Here is a 21,237-nt window from a genome sequence, read left to right on the forward strand (position 1 = left end):
CCCATTTGCCCTCCAAAAAGCGGGGAAAAATGTTATTTTTAATAGAAACAATTATGAGTTCTATTTAAGTGCATTTATAGTCTTTCATGAAGAAATTACACATTATTCTGGCATGTATGGGGTATTCAGGAAAGCTAGTACCTCTGGTGTGAGGGCTTTTCAGGGCTGCTCAACTTTTTAATCAGAGATATTATGATGGAATTCTTATAAGAGAAGAGAAGTCTTGTAAGAGAAGCCACAGATTAACAAAGTCTAAGTTTTTTAGTTTTTCTACTGAGTTTTTTTCTCCAAGATAGTTTGGTGTTGATTGTTCCAGTAGGGTTTGTAATCTAGCTCGTTCATCTTCCTCATATGTATTTAACCACTCTGACTTTTCTTCTACAACATAAAGTTTAGTTGCTATGATTTAGCATCTTCTTTGATGTTGCCTAACAGTTGTAAATCTATGAATGCTTTGTACCAAAACATTGCCTCAAGAATTCTTAGGCAATTTTTGAAAGGAGCTATGGAGCCACTTTGGTAAAGGATAATTCTACAAGGTATTGAAATTTCTTTAGTAATTTAAAAAATGTTAGATAATCATTTTAGCTTGTCTCAGAAATGATTGATTTTCAAAAAGTTTTAAGCTATTTTTTCTTCCCACACATAAGATCATTTCTATTTGCTAAATTTTTTAAATTATTTTTTTGTTGAATTCAGCTTTTTGTTTTTCTTTGAAAACTTTGATTTTTTTTTGAAAGCTTGCTTTTCTCTAAGAGTATGATGTAACATGTTGAGGGGTAACAGTAGGACAAGAACATAAATAGCCACTTGACCAGAGATTTCAGCATGACTGATTTCTTATTTTATTAAAAGCCCTGTGACTCTCCTGACCTTGAGATCAGGAAGTTAATTGAAAATATGAAAATATGGGTCAGGCATTTATGAAGAAGGCACTTCTGAATATATAACTGTAGTTTCTGTCTAATAGTCCCATCTTTTATATTTAGTGGTTTGGTGGATGGTTCTATGATGGGTTGGTAATGTGTACTGATCTCCCCTTTAGTCTCTTTCTCCAACTCTTGATCCTCTATTTGATCCTTGCTAACATGCCCCTGGGACTTTTTGACCTACCTGGAGAATTTTGAAAAGTAAATTTTATTCCTAACTTATAGGGCAAGAGTGAATTCATAATTTCCAGTCGGAAGTGCCCACATAACTGCTGCAATGCAGAATTCAGTTTGGGACCATATGGGGCGCAGATCCTAGCTAGGAAGTTTACTTAATAGAAATACTAAGAGAACTTTGTTATAGCAGTTTTCATCTACAGGGACCCCAAAGACAATATCATATCAGGGTCCCAATGTAATGTGCTTGCTTATGTTTTAAATTCCACTCACACAACAGCTTTGAGTTGTAGTTTTGAATTTGTGGGGTATTGAGAAGAAATAATTTTAGTATGTTTTGAGAGACCACTTTTCTGCTCCCTTGTATATTTTTACAGTTAAAAAATTCCTTGGGGGTGGTGAGGGATGAGAGCTATGGATTCTGTTGATTTAGAATCTTTCTGTGCACATACATTACTCAAAATCCAAACTCTCCAAAAACATTCCTAGCTGTATAGCTACTTGAAGATTTGGAAATACCATTTAGTCAGCTAAATAGGTCTTGTCATTGAAATTTAATTAAATCCATATCAGTTTCATTAATAATAACATTGGCAAGAACAACAAAGATTGCCAGAACTATACATTAAAGCTGGATTGAGGTTCAGTACACCCTTTCAAAGTATCATAATAGAATCTGCCATTTTGAGTCAGCTTTTCATTCTCCATTAAGTCCTGGTTGATTTCTGGTTGTAGCATATTTTAAAATAATTATTTCATTTTTCAATTTACCTAATTTCCAGTCACCAAATATTAATTTAGTGATTTAAATACCTGATGATTGAGTGTAATCTTAATGCCAGTTATTTGGATTCATTAATGTTTTAGGAATGAGTGGGTGGATGGCTCTTTAAGGATAGGGAGTTGTATACAGAGTTCTGCTAATCTTCTGTTTCCTATTTAATTCTGGGCTTTTTTTTCTGGCAGTTTTTTTAAGTATAGTAAATGTAAACCATGCCTTGAGTTCTAAATATGAAAGTGCCTATTTTGAGAACAGTTTTAAAAGCAAAAGTATGATATCTAGAAAAAAACATCTAATACTTAGATTACAGGAAAGGTTTATCCATCAGGAAATTTTGACTGTAAGTTGAGAGTTCTTAACATGGTAGGATTTGTAAACTAAAAAAAATTATAGCTGAATTTCAGTATAATTGGTTTTCTTTGTAATATTGTATATCTTATTTTATGCATTTAAAAACGTGATTCTAAGGGGTCTATAGGCTTCACCAGATTGCTAAAAGAGGGATCCATGATGCAAAAAAAAGTTTAAGAACGCTTACTCTCATATGAAGAAGAATGATGTGAAGAAAAACAAGCCTGGGTACACCCCTGAGAGTAAGCTTAAACCACAATCATGATTGGTTATGAATGCTGACCATGAACAGCATGATTAATCCCTTAACATTTTACTATCAGTACCCTACAATATAGTTTAGAATTTTGGTCCTCAGAACTGTATGGTATCCTTTACATTCATTTATCTGTAAACTGGTAGAATGAATTGTCTACCATGTACTTTTTCAGTAAACTTTCTTTAGTAGACTTGAAAAATTAGGTAACTTCCAAAATCTGCTGAAGCATTGTAACCATATGGTTTCCTCCTAGGAAAATACTAACCATATTAATTTTTACATAATTATGTTTTCCTTTTTCTTATTTAACTTTTTATGTATACCAAATAAACAAGGTTCCTAGGACCTTTTTTCTTTTCTTTTCTTTTTTTTTTTGCTTTTTGGAGGGCATTTGGGGTTAAGTGACTTGTACAAAGTCACATGGTTAGTAAGTATATCAAGTGTCTGAGGCCAAATTTGAACTCAGGTCCTTCCTACTCCAGGGCTGGTGCTCTATTTATTGCACCACCTAGCCGCCTTTTAGGACCTTTTTTCCTAGGACATTATTGAGGGGGTACATTCTGGGAAACCCCTTGAATCTGAATCTTCTCTTTAGATAGGCATTTGCCTGGGGCCATAAGCCTTTTATTATAGCTAGGTCCAAATCTCTTACTCTTACTAGCCTAGCCCTCCATTGTCCAGCTGCTTCTCTCAGCCTTGATCCTATCAAAATATCTATACCCAAATCTGTTACCCTTAAACTAGCCTAGCCCTCCATTGTCTGTCATCTCCAGGTAGCCTTCAGCTACCTTAATTTCATTACTGGAGTGTGACCTCATTTGACTCCTCAAGACCCTCCCCAAACTCCTCCTTTAGACCACCCCTCAGGTTCAAGTTCTCAATAATAAAGGCCATTATGTAGGCAACTTCTATCCATCTTCTCTCTCAGGACAGTATCATTCTAACTGCAAGAGAGTATTATCTTCCAAGTCCCCAAAACAAACCAGGCTTTGTGATCCTTAAGGCCAAACAGGGCTGCAAAAGAATACCAACATTTTCTTTTTAAGTTCTTTAGAAAGACTAAATTTTTCCCAATGTTGTAAAAGACAACCCAGAGGCAAACTTTTGGGAACTAAAAATTATCGACCCAATATAGGGAACCATAAAATATTGATGTTTAGGGTTTAGAGTAGGGGTGCTCGAGATCTCAAAATACCAACACGCTGGGTGCTGCTGAATGAATTCCAATTCAAGTCTTCTCTCAGCCAAAGAAAAGCAAAGTTTATTAAAGGTTCCCCTTAGTGGGTAGACTCTGAAGGAGTCTGAGTATCTGTGACACTTGTATTGGACAAGTGACCAGAACAATCTGACACAGAGTATGTCTGGGCTAGATAGAATTCTTGGCCCGCCTGGAGGCAAGATGGAGTTTATATACAGATTGTGGAAGGGTTCTAGGGACTAGAGGAGGAAGTTGGGGAGGGTCTTGAGTCAAATGAGGTCACACTCCAGTAATGAGATTAAGGGTGGGAAATAGCTGAAGGCTACCTGGGGATGACAATGGTAGGCTAAGCTAGTTTAAGGGTAACAGATTTGGGTATAGATATTTTGATAGGATCAAGGGTGGGAAGTAGCTGGACAATGGAGGACTAGGCTAGTAAGAGTAAGAGATTTGGGCCTAGCTATAATGAAAGGCTTATAGCCCCAGGCAAATGCCTCATCTAATGGAAAGATTCAGTTGGAGTTTAAGGGGTTTCCCAGAGCCTGTACCTCATCATTTCTCACTGTATAGATATTAATGAATCATATTTTATCAGATGTTTTAGAAAAGTTTCTGGGAACAGATAGTACTTTTTTTTTTTAAGCAATCGGGGTTAAGCAACTTGTCCAAGGTTACAGTTACACGGCCAGTTATTTCTGGGTGTGGTGCTAAGTATCAGAGCCTGTATTTGATCCCAGGTCATCCTGACTCTGGGGCCAGTGCTCTTACTTGCTGTGCTACCTGGCCGCCCCCAGATAGTACTTTCTTGACCTTAGTACTTTACTTAAAGTAATCTTTAGGTGACAGGGCTTGGTAGAAAAAGGACTGAACTTGGGAGTCAGGAACTCTGGGTTTTTAGGAGTGGGGAACTTGCATCCCCAGGGCCACATGTGGCCTTCTAGGTCCCTGAGTGTGGCCCTTTGACTGAATCCAAACTTCACAGAACAAATCCTCTTAATAAAAGGATTTGTTCTGTTTAACTTGGACTCTGTCAAAAGGTCACACTCATGGACCTAGGTTCCACCCCTGGTTTAGGTAGTACACCACATTTATCAAGGCAAGTCTCTTAACAACTTAACCTTTCTGTTTCTTATCTGTTAAGTGAAAGGATTGTAGTCCCTTCCAGCCCTTTGATCCAGTTATATGTATTTTTTCTTCCTATACATTTAAATGCAAAAATTAAAGAACTTATTACAGATAGGTATATTATATGCTATATAATGCTATATGATATATGCTATGTAATGAAAATAATTTGAGTGTCTATAAGGTGATTTTTACACTCTATATAGGAGGAATATGGAATATTACTGGGATAGCTGCTTTACTTTAATTATATCCTCTACATTGTAAAGACTGCCTAATGATGTACTGAGAAGCATTTTGTTCTCATGTGGTTGGTTTAATTAACCCAAATGGGAATTGTCAGTATCTCTTAGCTATTAGTGCCTTAGTTGTCACCTTAAACAGTTTTGCAACTTGTCACAAACTTATTTGATTTTGGACAGCTAGGTGTCCAGTGAATAGAGCACCCTCCCTGGAGTCAGGAGGACCTGAGTTCGAATGTGGCCTCAGACACTTAACACTTACTAGCTGTGTGACTGTGGGCAAGTCACTTAACCCCGTTGCCCTGCCTTTCCCCCTCCAAAAAGCCAAAATAAAAAATTTATTTGATTTTGCTCTCCCGTCAACCCTACATATCCAGCCAAGATCACATTTGTTTTTATCATACCTGACTTATAGACTAGTCCTCTTCTTTTTACTCCTACCATCCTGTTTTGTGCTGTTGTTACCTGTCTATAACCTAGAATACTTCATAGTGATGAAGTGCAGGCCCTGGGAACCCCTTTGAGCTCTCCTTGAATCTTTGAGGTACAGGCTCTGGGAACCCTCTTGAATTCTGATTGAATCATGCCATTTGATGAGACATTTGCATGAAGCCATAAGCCTTTCATTGTGGCTCTGCCCAAACCTTTGTTACTAGTTTGGCCCTCCATTGTTCATCTACTTCCCACCCTTGAGCCTATCAAAATATCTATACCCAAATCAACTGATACCTGATCTCATTAACTCCTCCTGAAGACCCTCCCCAAACTCCTCCCCTAGACCACCCCTAGATTCCTCCCACAACCTTTCTGTATATAAGACCCTATCTTGTGGTGTGAGAGCACCATAGAATTTTCTAGCACAGACTTAGTCTGTGTCCAGTATAAGGGAACTTTTAATAAACTTTGCTTTTCTTTGGCTGAGAGAAGACTTGAGTCAAATTCTTTCAGCAGGACCTGGCGTGTTGGTATTTTGGGGTCTAAAGCACCCCTAATCCTCATCATTTTATGGTGACCCTCATCAATAGTAGCTTCCCAACCAGTATCCTTGCCTCTGGTGTCTTCCCTCTTATAGCTGGTTAATCTTCCCAAACTCTCTATGTCATTCATTTTCCTGAACAGGTTCTTCATTGTCAATTAAATATAACTTGGACCCCTTAGACTGCCATTTGGGACCCTCTGTGACTTGGTTTCAGTGTAAACTTTCCAGCCTCTCATGCACCAGACAAACTAGATTACTCATTAAGTCCCTGAACTGTCCAGTATTTTTCCCACCTCCAACACTGTCTTGTGCCAGAATGCCTTCCTTACTTTCATTTCCTTCTTTCATTCTGAAATCCTTAATATTCTGAGCTCCGTGAAGATAGGAACCATATCTTACCCTGAATATTGTGTCTTCCCATTTTAGCATGGGACTTTTTTCATAATATGTTTTTAATAAATTGAAGACTTAAAGGCCTGGCACCATGTCATCTTTTCAATGAAACTTTCCCAAAATTATCCCTAGTTAGAAGTTATCTGTACTCTGAACCCTCCTAGCACTTCTCGTACAACTTAGTATACCTTACTTCAAATTATGTTTGTGTATGTGTCTTTCTCTTAATTATGTCTGTGGCACTTTTCTTTTTATAAAGCACTTTGTTTACAATAACCCTATCTAATGGTGGTATTCCCGTTTATGTATGAGAAAAATTGAAACAGTTGATTTACCAAGTCACAGAAAATAGCAGAGCTTGGACTTCAGCCCATGCCTTGTGACTCCTCCCCCTGGGGGTAGGGACCCTGCTCAATCTAACTTATTTTTGTACCCTTATCAGGTCATGTACAAAATAGGTGCTCCATAAATGTTATCTAATTGATAGCCCAAGGTTGGCTCTTGAGCCATCAACAATCAGTAGAGTCAACAGAACTTTGTTGATAATAATTGCTATGTGCCTAAGACAGTTCCTGATTCTTAGGTGCTTAATAAATGCTTGTTCCCTTCCTCTTCCACTTTTTGTTTTCTTTCGTGATGGTGGATGATCTATCTGTATTATCTGTTAAAATATAGGGTTTTTTTCCTCTTCCAATTTGAATCTGGTTAAAATTTGCTAAGTCTTTTCTATATACACATTTTGAAACTCAGCTTATTCATACCTTCTGCATCATTTAATCAGAATTACCATAATATTATTGTGTTCGTTTAGTTTATAATGTTAGATTATCTTATTCTTTTGAAAGATAATGTTCCTGTTGGAAAAATTAGGCAAAAATCTTAAATGGTTAATATAAGTCATTTTGAAACATATGCTTTTCTTATCTAATTAAATATATCTTTTAAGAACTCTTCAAGAATTGAGTTTTTCCTGGCTAGTTAATTTGTTTCAGTAATAATAATTTTAAAAACAACTTGACAAACCCCAGGTTGAGAATCCTTGGCCTATATGATCATTAAGATCTTTTTCAGCTCTAAAACTACTCGTGTTAACTGACTGCCTCAGTAATTCTTAGGAAATCTTAATACTATTTTTATTGTAGTAATTGTGAATAGGGACTGTCATCATTATTAAGTTTTCACTATGTTGAAAGCATAGTCACACACTAAGTATGTGCTTGAGGTAGGATTCAAAGTCCTATACCCTGACTCCCACTACAGTATTCTTTCCAGTTTTCAGTTGCCTATTTTAACTTCTGGTCCTCATGTTTCTCATGTAAAATGAAGGTGTTGACTACATGATTTCTAAAGTATCTTCTAGTTCAAATATTCTTTTTCTAGGGGCAGCCAGGTGGCTCAGTGAGTAAAAGCACCGGCTCCAGTGTCGGGATAACCTGGGGATCAAATCTGGGCTCAGATACTTAGCACCACACCCAGAAATAACTGGCCGTGTAACCTTGAACAAGTTACTTAACCCCAATTGCTTTAAAAATATATATATTCTTTTTCTATGATTCAACCACCTATGCCATTTACAGTGCCTGGTTCCCTTTATTCGATGTATGATAGCTATCTATGTTCCAGCAGCTGGCACTAGCTATATATTTAACATTGATAATGGGTACTTTGGTGTGTGCTGTGTCCCAGTGGTGAAATAATTATGATATTGCTGTTAACATTTCAACCCAGCTGTCTAAAGAATTCTCCTAATGAACAGTTTATGTTGTGTTTTTATTTAATTTAGTTCTCATTTCTTCCTACATGGAATATGTGGTTTTATTGACAATTTTGATAGTGATTCCAGTTTTTTATATTTTATTTTTGACCTTTAACAACTTTTGGAAAAATAATTATCAGTCTCTTATTTAATCCATTTACAATTAAATATTGTAGTCTACTTTCAAATCAGTATTGAAATGGAGTAAAGGAGAAATGGAAAATTGCAGGTGAAAAAATTGTCAGAATAGCAGTGTTAAAAGCATACATATTAGCATGTCCAGCTTTCAGAGTAAACATTCAAGAAGGTTTCCATCTCTGTAACAACCTGATAGTGGTAAGGAACTTTCTAATAAAGAGCACCATTTTGTTCTTTGATCTCCAAATAAGATGTATAATGAATGTTGTAAGAATGTGATTGCAATTATAGCTTTAATTCTACATATGTTAGAAAAGATATGTCGTTATTGTTGTTTTAAAGATTTCTTTAAATTTGTAAGTTCATTTAACCAGTAATTCACATCTGATCATTGAAGATATTGTTTGCATTTGTTATACTTTGTTCATGCTAACAGAGTAAGGAAGGGAATTTTAAAGAAGTACTATTACCTGTTAATGGAAAGAATGAATACAGACTGTGGGGAGAGGATTAATTAAATTTATTTCCAGGAATTTGGCTTAACATTGGATTTTAGAGTTCCCTACAGTAGTTGGGGTCTTAGTGATCAGCAGTGAAAAGAATGAACCTAGTAACCGGACACACCTAGCAGAATGTAGAAGATAAGGAGGCCTAGAGACTAGATCAAGCAGGAAGGTTCAATGACATTCCAAGAAATGTCAGGAAGGCTGAAAATTAGGGGTTAGACTTTTTCAGGTAGGAATTTTCAGGTCTATCTTCTCATTTCTTTATTTGATCTAATATTGATTCCCAAAATATGAATTAATGATAATTTTAGTAGGTGATTAACAAATTTATAACATGAATAACAGTTTTTCATTTTCTGGGAGTTATATTTTGGCATTAATAGGCCCCAGTGGTGTCAATAGTTAATAAATATTTGTTAAGTAACTACTGTGTACCAGGCACGGTGCTAAATTCTGGGGATACAAGTAAAGACAGTCCCTGCCCTTAAGGAACTCACAGTTTAATGAGGGAGACAACATGCGAACAACTATGAACCAGTGAGTTTTGTACAGGTTAAATTAGAAATAATCTGGAGAGGGAAAGCACTAGAATTAAGGGGGATCTGGAAAGGCTTCCTTTAGGGGGTGGGATTTTAGTTGGAACTTGAAAGAAACCAGGGAAACCACAAGAAAGAGATGATGATGGAGAGAATTCCAGTCATTGGGGATGGCCAGTGAAAATACTCATTTGTTGGATGTTATCCTTTTTCCACTCTTTCCTTATCCTGATTAATGATCGCCTCTCCAGGCATACTACATTATTTCTGCACTCCCTGCTCTGCCACATATGTGTCCTTTCTACTCCCCCATTCCAACCCTCTAGTACTGGAACCATGATGTTCTACTATCTTTCCCCCATAAGTGGAGTAATTTTACTTCCCTACAGCCTCAGTCATTTTAAGAATTCAAGTACCCTCCCTAGCCACCCAGGTATTCTATTAGAATGTCAGCTCCATGGGGTAAGAACTGTTGTTGCTTTTGCATGTATTCCCAGCCCTCAGCACAGTGCTTGACATAGTAAGTTTTAATGAATGCCTTTTCATTCTTTATTTGAAGAATGAGTATATTCACTTGTTTTTCTAGTTGACTTGGGCTACAGTAACATTCTGTTACAATGACTAAGGTATCTTATTCAGAAATTCTGAAAGCCATTTACATGATTCCTTCTTATCCTCTCTTCATCTTTGAGGTCTGGTGAACAGTTGTTGACAGTAATTTAATTATTTCTGTGTACTCAGGTTAAAAGTACTTGCAGTATTTGAAAGGTTTTCTGTGTGAGGTAAGTGTTCATTAAAAAATGTTATGAGAGACAGATTACATTTGTACAACTATTGATCAGAATTTTTACCAGCTACCTATAAAAAGGAAGGCTTAGAATAGGAACTAAATCCTAGTAGAACACTAAAAATTCCAAGTTCTTTAATCTCATTTCATTTGAGAGGAACTGTATAAATCTGATAGAATAGCTGGATTTTGTTTAGTTCATAAAGAGATTTGTAAAGGAGCTCTGAAGAGAACTAAAAATGTCACTGGTGAAATTCTGTGTGAGAAGTTCTTGACAGTACAAATCCAAGTGTAATCATGTACATTATCTTGAGTCAAGCAGCCTGGTTTGACTCTTCAGTAGTAGAGAAGGCAGACAAATCTGGAACTATCTGTAATGATTTGGTGATGAAATTGTATAGCTTAGTGCTTCGGTTTTGTGTTACTTTTTTTTAATGTACTTTAGGTATTGAGCTTTAGCAAGAAATTATTGGAAGAGTGATTTATTTCCACATTATTTTCTGTAGAAGAGAGTGCTCAATTTGTTTTAACAATGGTTAGTGATTTGTTGGATTAGTTCAAAATGTTTATATACATGTACTTATATATGTACTTTGTGTGCCTAAATCCAAATTCTAATTTTCATGACAAAATAAATTGTACAGTTTTAAAGTAAATTTTTACTTTGAGCTTCTGAAGTCTTACCAGTTTATTAATTTGGTTTCATAAATTTATTTGTGGAAACATTTTTGATGTTTCCCCAAAAAATCATTGCTACTTTATATATATATAATAGGATTTTGCATGTAAAAGTACCATCCCATCAATTTACGTTTATATTAAGAATACTCATCAAAGAATTGATCAAATTAAAAGAACAAAATTCATATTTTTTTAAAGGGTTTTTATTGCTGCCTGTTTCTGTAGTGTGGTATAGTGGGACAAAAATAGAATTTGAAATCAGAATTTGAATTCCAAATCTAGCTCTACTATTTACTTACCAGGGAAAATCGCTTAATAGCTTTGGGCCTCATCTTCCTACTCTAAAATAAAGGAAATGGAGTAGATAATGTCTTAAGTTCTCTTCCAGCTCCAAATCTGTGATGTTGTGTTCCTGTTGACAAAGTATGTATAACTTTTACAAAGTCTCATGTCCTTGCTTTTTCCCACTTTAAATTAGATTGTACTGCTGCCCTACAATCTAGACAAAATAATAATATAGGCATTTAATGTTTTTTAGCCTTTACTTTTCAGTATACCCTTAGTTTTGTCTCCCTTCTTATGCCTTGTGTATACTTTTGTGTATCTTTATAGGAAAACTTGCCAGTGTTTTTGTTCCTTTTGTTTAAATGTATAATGAACTCTTTCATCTCTCAAGCACTTCTTTACTATATTTAAGAAGTACTTGATTTAGAGAAGTAAATATGTAGCTTTTGGAGGCAGAATTCAATGTTGATTTAAAATGTATGGCGATATTAGACAGATTTAATGGGATAGGAAGGAGAAAACTGTATCCATTTTAACTTGCACAGGAAATTACAACAGAATACAATTATTCCATCTTAGTTGAAAGAATATGGTCTTATGAAAAATCAGGAATCTGTCAGAATTACTTGATAACTAGTTAAAATAAGTCATTGGAACAGGCTAGATAAAGAAGAATCAGAAAGTTCAACTGTTGAACTTAACCGTAAACCCAAGAACATAAAATACTTGTAGAAAAACTCCTCCTTTAACATGAAATGCTGAGAAAAGTAGAAAGCAGTTTGGCAGATATTAGGTTTAGACCTGACACTGTTTACCACTTTAACCTCAAAATGCAAATGAGATCTGAATATTAAAGTTTAAATCATAAATCAGAAGAGAATCAAGGTGAAGTACCTTTCACAAGTAAGGAGTTATTGCTTAACCAAACAAGGGATAATGGTGATCACAAAAAATAAAACAGACAGTTTTGATCATATTAAATTGAAAAGTTTTACATAAAATCATCGGAGCAAGAAGACAGGAAGCTGTCAATTGGGAAGAAAATATTCACATCACATTTCTGATAAGGTACTGATTTCTCAGGTATATGGGAATCTAACACAAATATGTATAAAAACTAAGAACCATTCCCCAGTGTACAAGTGGATAGATGATTCAATAAACTTCACAAGAATAGCAAACTATCAATAACCATATCAAAGATTGTTTCAGATTACTTCTAAGAGAAATTCAGCACAGTTCCAAATCTTTACCTTATTCCTAGTGAATTTGCAAAGATGCTAAAAGGTGGAAATGAGGGACTGAGACAGTAAATAAAAACTCTGTTGGTAGAGCTGTGAATTGTCATTCAGGAAAGCAGTTAGTAATTTCAATAAGAAAAGCCTAACATGTCTATACTCAAAGATCTTTCTGAGTCAAGGAAGTTAAAGATATAAACTAGGATTGCATATATACCAAAATAGTCATTGAAGCCCTTCTGATAAATAAGGATTATAAAGCCTGCCAGTAGAAGAATAGCTTAACAAATATTGGTAAATGAATGTAATGAGGCAGCTGGATAGTGAAATGAATAAAGCTTTTTTTTTCTCTTTTAAAAATTTATTTTAATTTTAATTAAAATATTAATGACAGCATGTAATTTGATATAGGCTCTACATATACTTTCATATTAAGCATATTTTCACATTAGTCATGTTGGTAAAGAAGAATTTTAAACAATGGATAAAGTTAGGAAGACCTGAGTTTAAATCAGGCCTCAGATACTTGTAAGCTTTGTGACCCTGGGCAAGTAACTTAACCACTAACTGCCTCGGTTTCTTTTTCTGTAAGATGAGAATAATAATAGCACCTACCTTCCAGGGTTGTTGTAAAAGTAAAATGAGATACTACTGAATTACTTTACAAACATTTAAGAGCTATATAAATGCTATTATTTTTATCCAGATAAATCAGTAGAGCATTTATTAAATGTTTACTACTATATGCCCGGCAATGTGCTATGACCTGGGGAAATAAGCAAGTAAGATAGCCCTGTCCCCCAGGAGCTTACATAATAGGGGAAGACAACATATAAAGGGGAGCTGGAAAGTAAAGTTGGTGTGTATGGGGAGGTGGATTGGTGTACCTGAAGAGTTCCTCTTGTTCAGAGCAAGGTAGTTTTGTGATGAGAAGTCTGGGACCCTGCCCTGAAATAATGATTTGTCAAGCAGTCAACAATCAGCAGAGTAAGGTTTCACCAGATTGGGAGGAGGAGAAAAAGCATGAGACATGTATGTGAACTGATTCAGAGTGAAGTAAACAAGAATGTTGACTCGAATATAAGAATGTTGTGCTATACTTGTTAGCGATTAAGAACTTGGAGTGCAGAGAGACTTCTTAGGCAAGTAATCTTGTAGCAATCTATGTGGACTGGGTACAGGGTTTGTCTAATTGTGGAATTTTTCAAGTCTTGTGTTCTATTGACAACCCAGAATAACGAAGCAAAGAAAGGAAACAAAAGGCTATAAATATTTTAAAGAACAAAAAGGAAGAAACTGAATACTGGCATAAGTATAATGACCAGAAGAGGAGATGAAACAATGTACCTACCTCCTTCCCTTCTTTTCCGAAGTGGGGACTGTGGGTATAGAACATTTCATATACTGACAGACATGTTGATGGAACTTGTCTAAGGTCATACCGGTGGTAATAAGTGGCAGAGGAATGGACCTTACTTAAGTCATCATTATTTTGTCTCTGAAATTACCAAATCCCAGCCTTCCCTGGGATACTGAGTCACTTTTGACTCATAAATAGTATTGCTTCTCTTAGTCATTCATATTTAAGTCACTCCTGATAGTGACTAGATGAAGTATTGTTTGGCTGATGTGCCAGTGTTGGGAAGGGGCACACCAGACAGAACTCCAGTAGCATAGGAAAAAAAGAAGGGACTGAGGTGGTTTCTTGATAGTTACTGCCTCTTTTGTAAGTATAGTCTCGATTACTTTTAATATTTCCTTTAAGCATGTATCATTTTTCTATTGTTGATAGGATGGAGGACAGTAGAATTATTCACAAATTAAGATAAAATGTGTATAGTAGAATGGATTAAGGACCCTTTCTTTGTGGATAGTTTCTAACATAGCTATGTCAAATGAGTAAAGAAAATCAAGGTTTTAATAATATAAATATTTATGTTCATTATCAGATTTCTTTCTCTTATCAAAATGAAAGTAATAATTCAAAGTTATTTCCTTAGTTTTTAGGGGTTTGGGATGGTTAATCATAATTGCATTAAAATTTTAAAGGAAAAAACTGACATTTTGAGAAATTTCATCTTAATCAGTCAAAATTTTCTAGTTAAAATGTTGTAAAAAAAGAACTATTGTCCTGTGTTCTACACAGGACAAAAGAGTTGTTATCATCTGTGTGTGCTTTTCTCTTGTACTTGGAACTATGAGTACACCATTATCTGCTGACAACCAGCTCTTTAGGTGCTGGCTGTTCTCTTTTTCTTAACAACATAGTGTTGACCTTTGATACTTAATAGCTTTTGGTTGCATCTAATTTGGGGAGAAGACATTTTTAAATAATCTCAAGTGAGAGGTGGAAGAAAATGCAATAATTTTTCTGGTAGTATCTAAACATGAGGAAAACTTTTAAATAAATACAGATTAATGATACTTACCTGAAACACAGGTCCATCCTCCATATCAAAGAATAAAAAGTGGGACAAAAAAATTAAGTTCAGCAAAACTAGGAAATCCATCATTCAAGACCTATAATATATGTAGTGTTCCACTTCCGTAGTCCTGCGGCTCTTCAAGGTATCTCTGTGGTGCCAAGTTTGACCATTATCCTTACAAGTGTTGTTTCTGTTCCTGCTCTTATCCTTTCTATTTATATTATTGTAGTCATTATTAGAGTCCTGGTTCTGTTACTCCGCACCAGTCATGTCTTTCCATGCCTACCTGTATTTCTTCATTTCTTACAGTGAAGTGATGTTCCATTACATTAAGGTGCCACAATTTGTTTAGCCATTTCACAATAAAAGGGCATCTACTTTATTTCCAGTATTTTACTAAGCTAAATGTGCTGCTATAAGTATTTAAGTGTATGTTAAAGTAGAAAATAGAAAACGATTTGGATATAGGTACATGTATATTTATACATATATACATCTGTCTCTGTGTGTGTGTGATAGGTGATAGAAACTGAACCTCTGATTTCATTGGTGTAAAAAGCTCCTAATAAGAAATTTCCTTATCTCTCAGCTAATGCAGATTGGTACCTTCTTTACAACTAAAGCTTTAGAAAACTGCCTGGGGAACCAAGCAAGAGGTTAAGTGACTTGCTCTCAGGGTCAGATAGCCAGAATGAAGTAGAGGAGAGACATTGTGTATAATATGTACTATATTATCTATCTATACATACATATTTCTAGTCGAAATAGTGTGATGCTGGGGTGGCTAGGTGGCACAGTGGAGTCAGGCCCTGGAATCAGGAAGACCTAAATTCAAATCCCGCCTCAGACACTTAACACAAAAACCTAGCCATGTGACCTTGGGCAAGTCACTTAACCCCAATTTCCCTACCTTCCCCTGTATGAAAAGAAAAAAAAAAATAGTGTGATATTCTTGCTGTTTGAGGTCTTTTTTGTAGGTAAACATGGAAAAAATATAGTTTCAGGGCTAATCTGGTTTGTATAGGTTGACATGACTTTTGCTCAAAAAATCTTCAGAGGCTTCCCCAAGATCTACTCAGAGTTAAAAACTCTTCTGCTTGGACTTTAAAGGCCTTTCATAATCTGATTTAACCACTCTTTCCAGCTTAATCTCATTTTACTACCTTCTACTCCCTCCCCATTTAGCCAAAATTGGATAAGCACTGTTTTTACTCTCATGCCTCCATGCCTTTGCACATACCCTTCCTTACCCCTGGAATTCCTTGCCCTCCTCCACTTTGCCCTTTGGATCTATCCTTTGCAATCCAACAGGAAGCCTTCCTTGACTGGTAAAACTAACTTAATCTCAGACCTCACATAGCACATTTTTCTTTGGGTGACTCAGTAATGCACTTACATAATATTACATATTATACTTGTGGTCTTGTTTAAGTCAAATCAATATGTTTTGATTTCAGTGCTTACTATGGCCCAGGCACTGTGCTTAAGCACTAAGGATAATACAAATGCAATCTAAAAGAAAGAAAAACCAGGTGAAGAAATAGCATTGATGAACCTTTTGTTGAATCCTTTTTTTTTTTTACAACCAGAATTGAGGATATATATATACCTTATAAACTGTGAAATACTGTAATACCAAGTGTTATCATAATTATAACAATCAGTTCTAAAATTTAGCTTCTTTAATGATATCATGAAGTATTTATTAGTGTTTCATATTTGTACATGAATGTCATCTTTGGCTTACTGCAAATCATCTTTATAAGGTTCATTTCTTTCGCTGTAATATGCCTTCTGTCTTTGGGAAATCCCAAGTGTTTTTATTCTTTTTGGGCCTGAACATTCTTTGTAATAGGCATATATGAGAGTCATATTTTTCTAAACCAAAAATTGGGACATATGTTCTCATAAAGGAAATTCCTCTGGCAAAGCCTTTTTAGAATTACTTTGTTTTCCTGACCATAGTGGAAAATCTGAGATGTATGGTCATTATAATTAAGTAAAAGATAGATAGTGTTGTTCCCATTTTACAGATTAAAAACCAATAGAAAATAAAAGTAACATAAAATTATGCTGAGGAATATTTAGCACCCAGAATTTTCTTTCTGTTGAATATTTTTTTAATGAAAATATTTTGAAACCTCTTAATAACTTACCCCATAGAAGCAATAACTATGGAACTAAAGTTCATCATTTAAAGTTATGTTTGGTTTATAGGATTGTGAGACATGAATAATTTATAGTTTCTCTGATTGAGATTTCTATTTTCTTTTCAAAGAAAAATGTTGATATACATTATATACAAGTATAAACTTTGTTTTTAATTTGTGCTAAAGTCTTTAAAATACTTTCCACTTGTATTCTATGTCAAAGTAGTAAGACAGATAATTTTTTAACATGTTGAAAACATTTACTTAATTATTCTACCCCTTTATTTTCTTTGCGAAGGAAAATATTCTTTCTACATTTCTTTATTTTTCTGCTTTGAAATAGCAATGACTGGATCAATCAAAACCTTAAGTAGATTGTACTTTCTTTGCCAGAGGAAATGAAAGGTTAAACTAAAGGAGTGCCTAGTTTCTTGCCACTGCAATCAGTGGCAAGAAGAAAGAGCAAATGAGCACTTCTTTCTCTACCTCTGTGCAGCTGCTGCTTCCTCTTAAAATCACTGTCACTAGAAACAGTTTCATCTCCAAGATTTTGAATTCTGTACCATTCTCTTCTCTGATCACATATCTTTTCAGTGTCCCTCTCCTCCTGGTCACCTTCATTAATGATAATCTTCTTAACGTTATAGTCAGCCATTTCAACAATGTATTGTCCTTAACCCTTGTCCTATTCTATTTTTGTGCTACCAAGTACTGCTGCTGCAGGGAGGCATGAAACTTTATTGAGTCCACTGCAAGCTCATTCTACCTAACTTCTTCTAGCCCCTAACTGATAACAGATAGTCTTTTTATTCCTCTCTGTCTTGTTCCCTATAGTGACTTTTCCAAACCTCTCTAAGACTGTAAATTCACTTCTAACCACTTACTCTTCACTTCAACCTTTTTAAGATTGCTACCTGTCTCTTTTCTCACCTTCTCTGTACTTCTTTTATCCAGACCTTTTCTTTTTCTTCCAGTTTCAGAAGATAACATGGTTTCTTCTTTGCATCAGTCTTACACATGCCTTTCACTCAAGCCCTTACAGGATCACAGATCTGTGAATCATCTGTTAAATAAACACCTACTGTATGTCAGGCACTTAGCATATGCTAGGCACTGGGCATTCAAGTACAAAGAAACAAACAAGCCATACTCAGAAAGTTGTTACATTCTACTATGGAGAACAAGTATCTATATAAATATGTACAGCATAAAGTTGAATAAATACAAATATATTCAGAGTAGTTAAATGCAAGGAAAGTTTGAGAAGGAGGGCACTAGGAGCTGGGGAGATAGGAAAGGCTCCATGCAAAAGATGGTACCTGAGCCATGTCTTAAAGAAAGAGAGAAATTCTGAGGCAGGAGAGGTAAGGAGGGAATGCATTACAAACTGCAGGGGCTGACCACTACAAAGGCAGGGAGGAAGGAGAAGTGTCATGGAAGAACAGAGAGAAGGCCTGTTTGCTTGGATGGAATGTGGGAAGAGGAAGGGACCTTAAAAGCCATCAAGTCCAGCCCTTTCTTTTTACAAATGAAGAAACAGAGTCAGGAAAGTTAAGGATTTGTTTAAGATTGCACAGGTAGTATAATAACATGTGAATTGACTGAGACAAAATCAAATAATTGCATTTGTTGACATACAATAAACCATAACAACTTTTTACATCCTAAACTTTGCAATTTTAAATTTAAATTTAATTTTTTTCAGTTAGCAAAAATCTTAAGTTCTCTCGTCCACTGGAGGAAAATAAATAACAAAACAAAACCTTGTATGAAATGTGCATAGTCAGACAAAACAAATTCCTTCTTTGATCATGTACAAAAAATACACATCTCAATCTGTACCAAGTCATCACCTATCTCTCAGGAGGTGTGGGTATCAGGATTCATACCAGGTCCTCTAGAATTGTGCTTAGTCATTGTATTTACCAAAATTCCTAAATTTTTCAAAGTTGTTTGTTCTTACAATGTTAACATTTTGTAAATTGTTCTCCTGATTTTGCTCACTTAGCATCAGTTCATAGAAGTGCTCCTAAGATTCTCTGCAGCTATCTCTTTCATTATTTCTTATAGCATAATATTATTCCGTTACATTCACATTTCATTGGTTCAGTTATTCTTCAGTTGATGGGCAACCCCCCCTTCATTTCCAGTTATTTGTCATCACAAAAAGAGCTACTATAAATATTTTTGTCTGGATCTCTCCATTGCCATTGTCATATTTCTTATAATATGTCTTACTTATTTGTGTATATATATTAATCCCTCTATTATTAAATTGTAAGCTCTTTGAGGTCAGGGATTCTTGTAATCTTTATATTTCCAGTACCTTGTATGTATTATGCACCTGATAAATGTTTATTGTATTGGATTCTTAAAGAATAATCAAGGTCCTTATTAAGAACCCAGCTGCCTTCTATACTAAAAATATTAAGGGGGAAAATCTTGCAAGTAAATGTTGTTTTGGTTTAACATGCATTGATTTTTAAAATATATATATATATATAATTTATATCTCAAGTGATATATATTATATATAATCTAGAGGATGGCTGTGGTGTGGTGGAAAGAGAGCTAGACTAGGAATTAAATGATGTGGGTTCTAGTCCCGGGACTGCCACTTTTTGTCTCTGTTACCTTGGGCAAATCATATAATATTTCGAAGCCTCAGTTTTATCTTGGCTAAAATAGGGATAATAATCCCCTGCCTACCTCACAGCATTAATAGTGAAGAACAAATATGAATAAAGTATGTGAAAATGCTATACAAATATAATGTATTATTTGTCAGTAATACTACTTTTCCAATTCTGTTGTCAGTTCCTTGTGTACATAGCAACTGATATGGTAAGCAACCCAGAAGCATTTGTGGTGCCCACTAGGGAAATCAGTATTAAGAATTTTCCACCAATAATCCTCAAAGTAGATAATCCATAATTAGAAAGTTGAGGGTTGACTGCTCTTAGAGACTTGTAGTTTAAGTATTTATAGCCAGCCAATTTCCTTTCCAAATGAAGGCCAATACTCCAGTGCATCTTCTTATGAAGCCTTCCTCAGCCATTCTATATCTGTAATGTCTCCCCATTAGGATTATAAATTTTGGAGGTTTTTTTTTTTTTTTTTTGGTGTCTACCTTGTACCCTCAGTACCTGGTACAATTCTGAATCCAGGGCATATTCAGTAAATACTTGCTGAGTTAAATGTGTAGGGAAAAAGAAAAATTATCCCATATATGTGAGCCACTTAAGTGTATACTAGTTGAGTTATTTCATTTCTGGATCATTGATGTAATAATATACATTATGTAATTATGTTCATGAGTTATTCTTTAGCAAAACTACAAATAACCTCAGTAATACCACCTGAATGTATTAAACTAATTTGGAAAAAAAAATTTTAAGGGGTGGGGTGTAGAAGAGGAAGAGAAGAGCAAATTGTGAACTTCCCTTTTGAACAATTTGGATCAACACTGGTTGCTTCTGTGGCATAAAATACAATCCTAAGATCATATAATGATATAATTATAGGACATGTTCTTACCTGAAACATCATAATAGGCCAGCTACAAGATCTGTCATGTTTTCAGGCTACAGTAGTAGCAGGCTCAAAGGAGGTTTCTGTGAGATCTGTCATAACTTTTAGCAGCCAGATAGGAAATATCAAAGGTTCTTTGTTAGCAGTGTGTTGGTAGAAAGGAAAACTAGTTAATCAAGTCAGAAAATGTTTGAAAGACAGTAAAGGTTATTTGGCAAAAATGTGAGGAGAAAGAGAATTGGGTAAACTGAACCGGAGAAGAATCTTAATAATGCTGTAAAAGGATGGGGGTGACTTGGAACACATTGGTGGTAAGCTCTTTTGTTTTTGCTAGAAGGAAGATGGCTAAATTGGGAGAAAATGAAAGATGAAGATGAAATTGGACCTTTATATATAGTATAAACATTTGTCTACATAGTACTGCTGCATCCTTTGAAGCATGTACTTGTGGTTCTGAAATAACCAAGCTAGGATGCATGAGGAGAGGTAGCTTTTGAGAAGGGTCAGATTTGTATGTGACATTACCAGTATACTTAAAGTAAGCTGGCTGCTGATAAATTGATTGCAGGGTTTAGATCTCAGGTTTGAAAATAGTGAAAACTGAATAGAGAATTATAAATGTCAAAAAGATCTATTGGAAAAGAGAGAGATTTATGATGAAACCATTGTGAACTACAGTAATATTTTTATCCTTATTAGCCATAAATGTAAATTACAAGTATTGTCATGAAGAAATCCTACCACCTGCATCCGTGGGATTGTGGTCTTG

The 21,237-nt window shown here is 35.2% G+C and overlaps 1 protein-coding gene across 3 annotated transcripts in view; it reads left to right on the forward strand.

Moving 5' to 3' along the window:
• Window positions 1-21,237, forward strand: part of SAMD8 (sterile alpha motif domain containing 8) — a 56,736-nt gene that overhangs the window by 4,146 nt on the left and 31,353 nt on the right. The window contains exon 1 of one of the 3 annotated variants that reach the window (XM_069068296.1): window positions 13,955-14,087. The exons of the other annotated variants lie outside the window; for them this stretch is intronic. The gene's annotated coding sequence lies outside the window, so the exon portion shown is untranslated. Of the gene's footprint in view, window positions 1-13,954; window positions 14,088-21,237 lie in introns of those variants that run through there. 3 annotated transcript variants of the gene reach the window in all.

Source organism: Petaurus breviceps, unplaced genomic scaffold, assembly GCF_028583685.1.
Source record: "Petaurus breviceps papuanus isolate PSGF00001 unplaced genomic scaffold, PetGlider_PUasm1.0 90762, whole genome shotgun sequence".
Classification (NCBI taxonomy): Eukaryota; Metazoa; Chordata; class Mammalia; order Diprotodontia; family Petauridae; genus Petaurus; species Petaurus breviceps.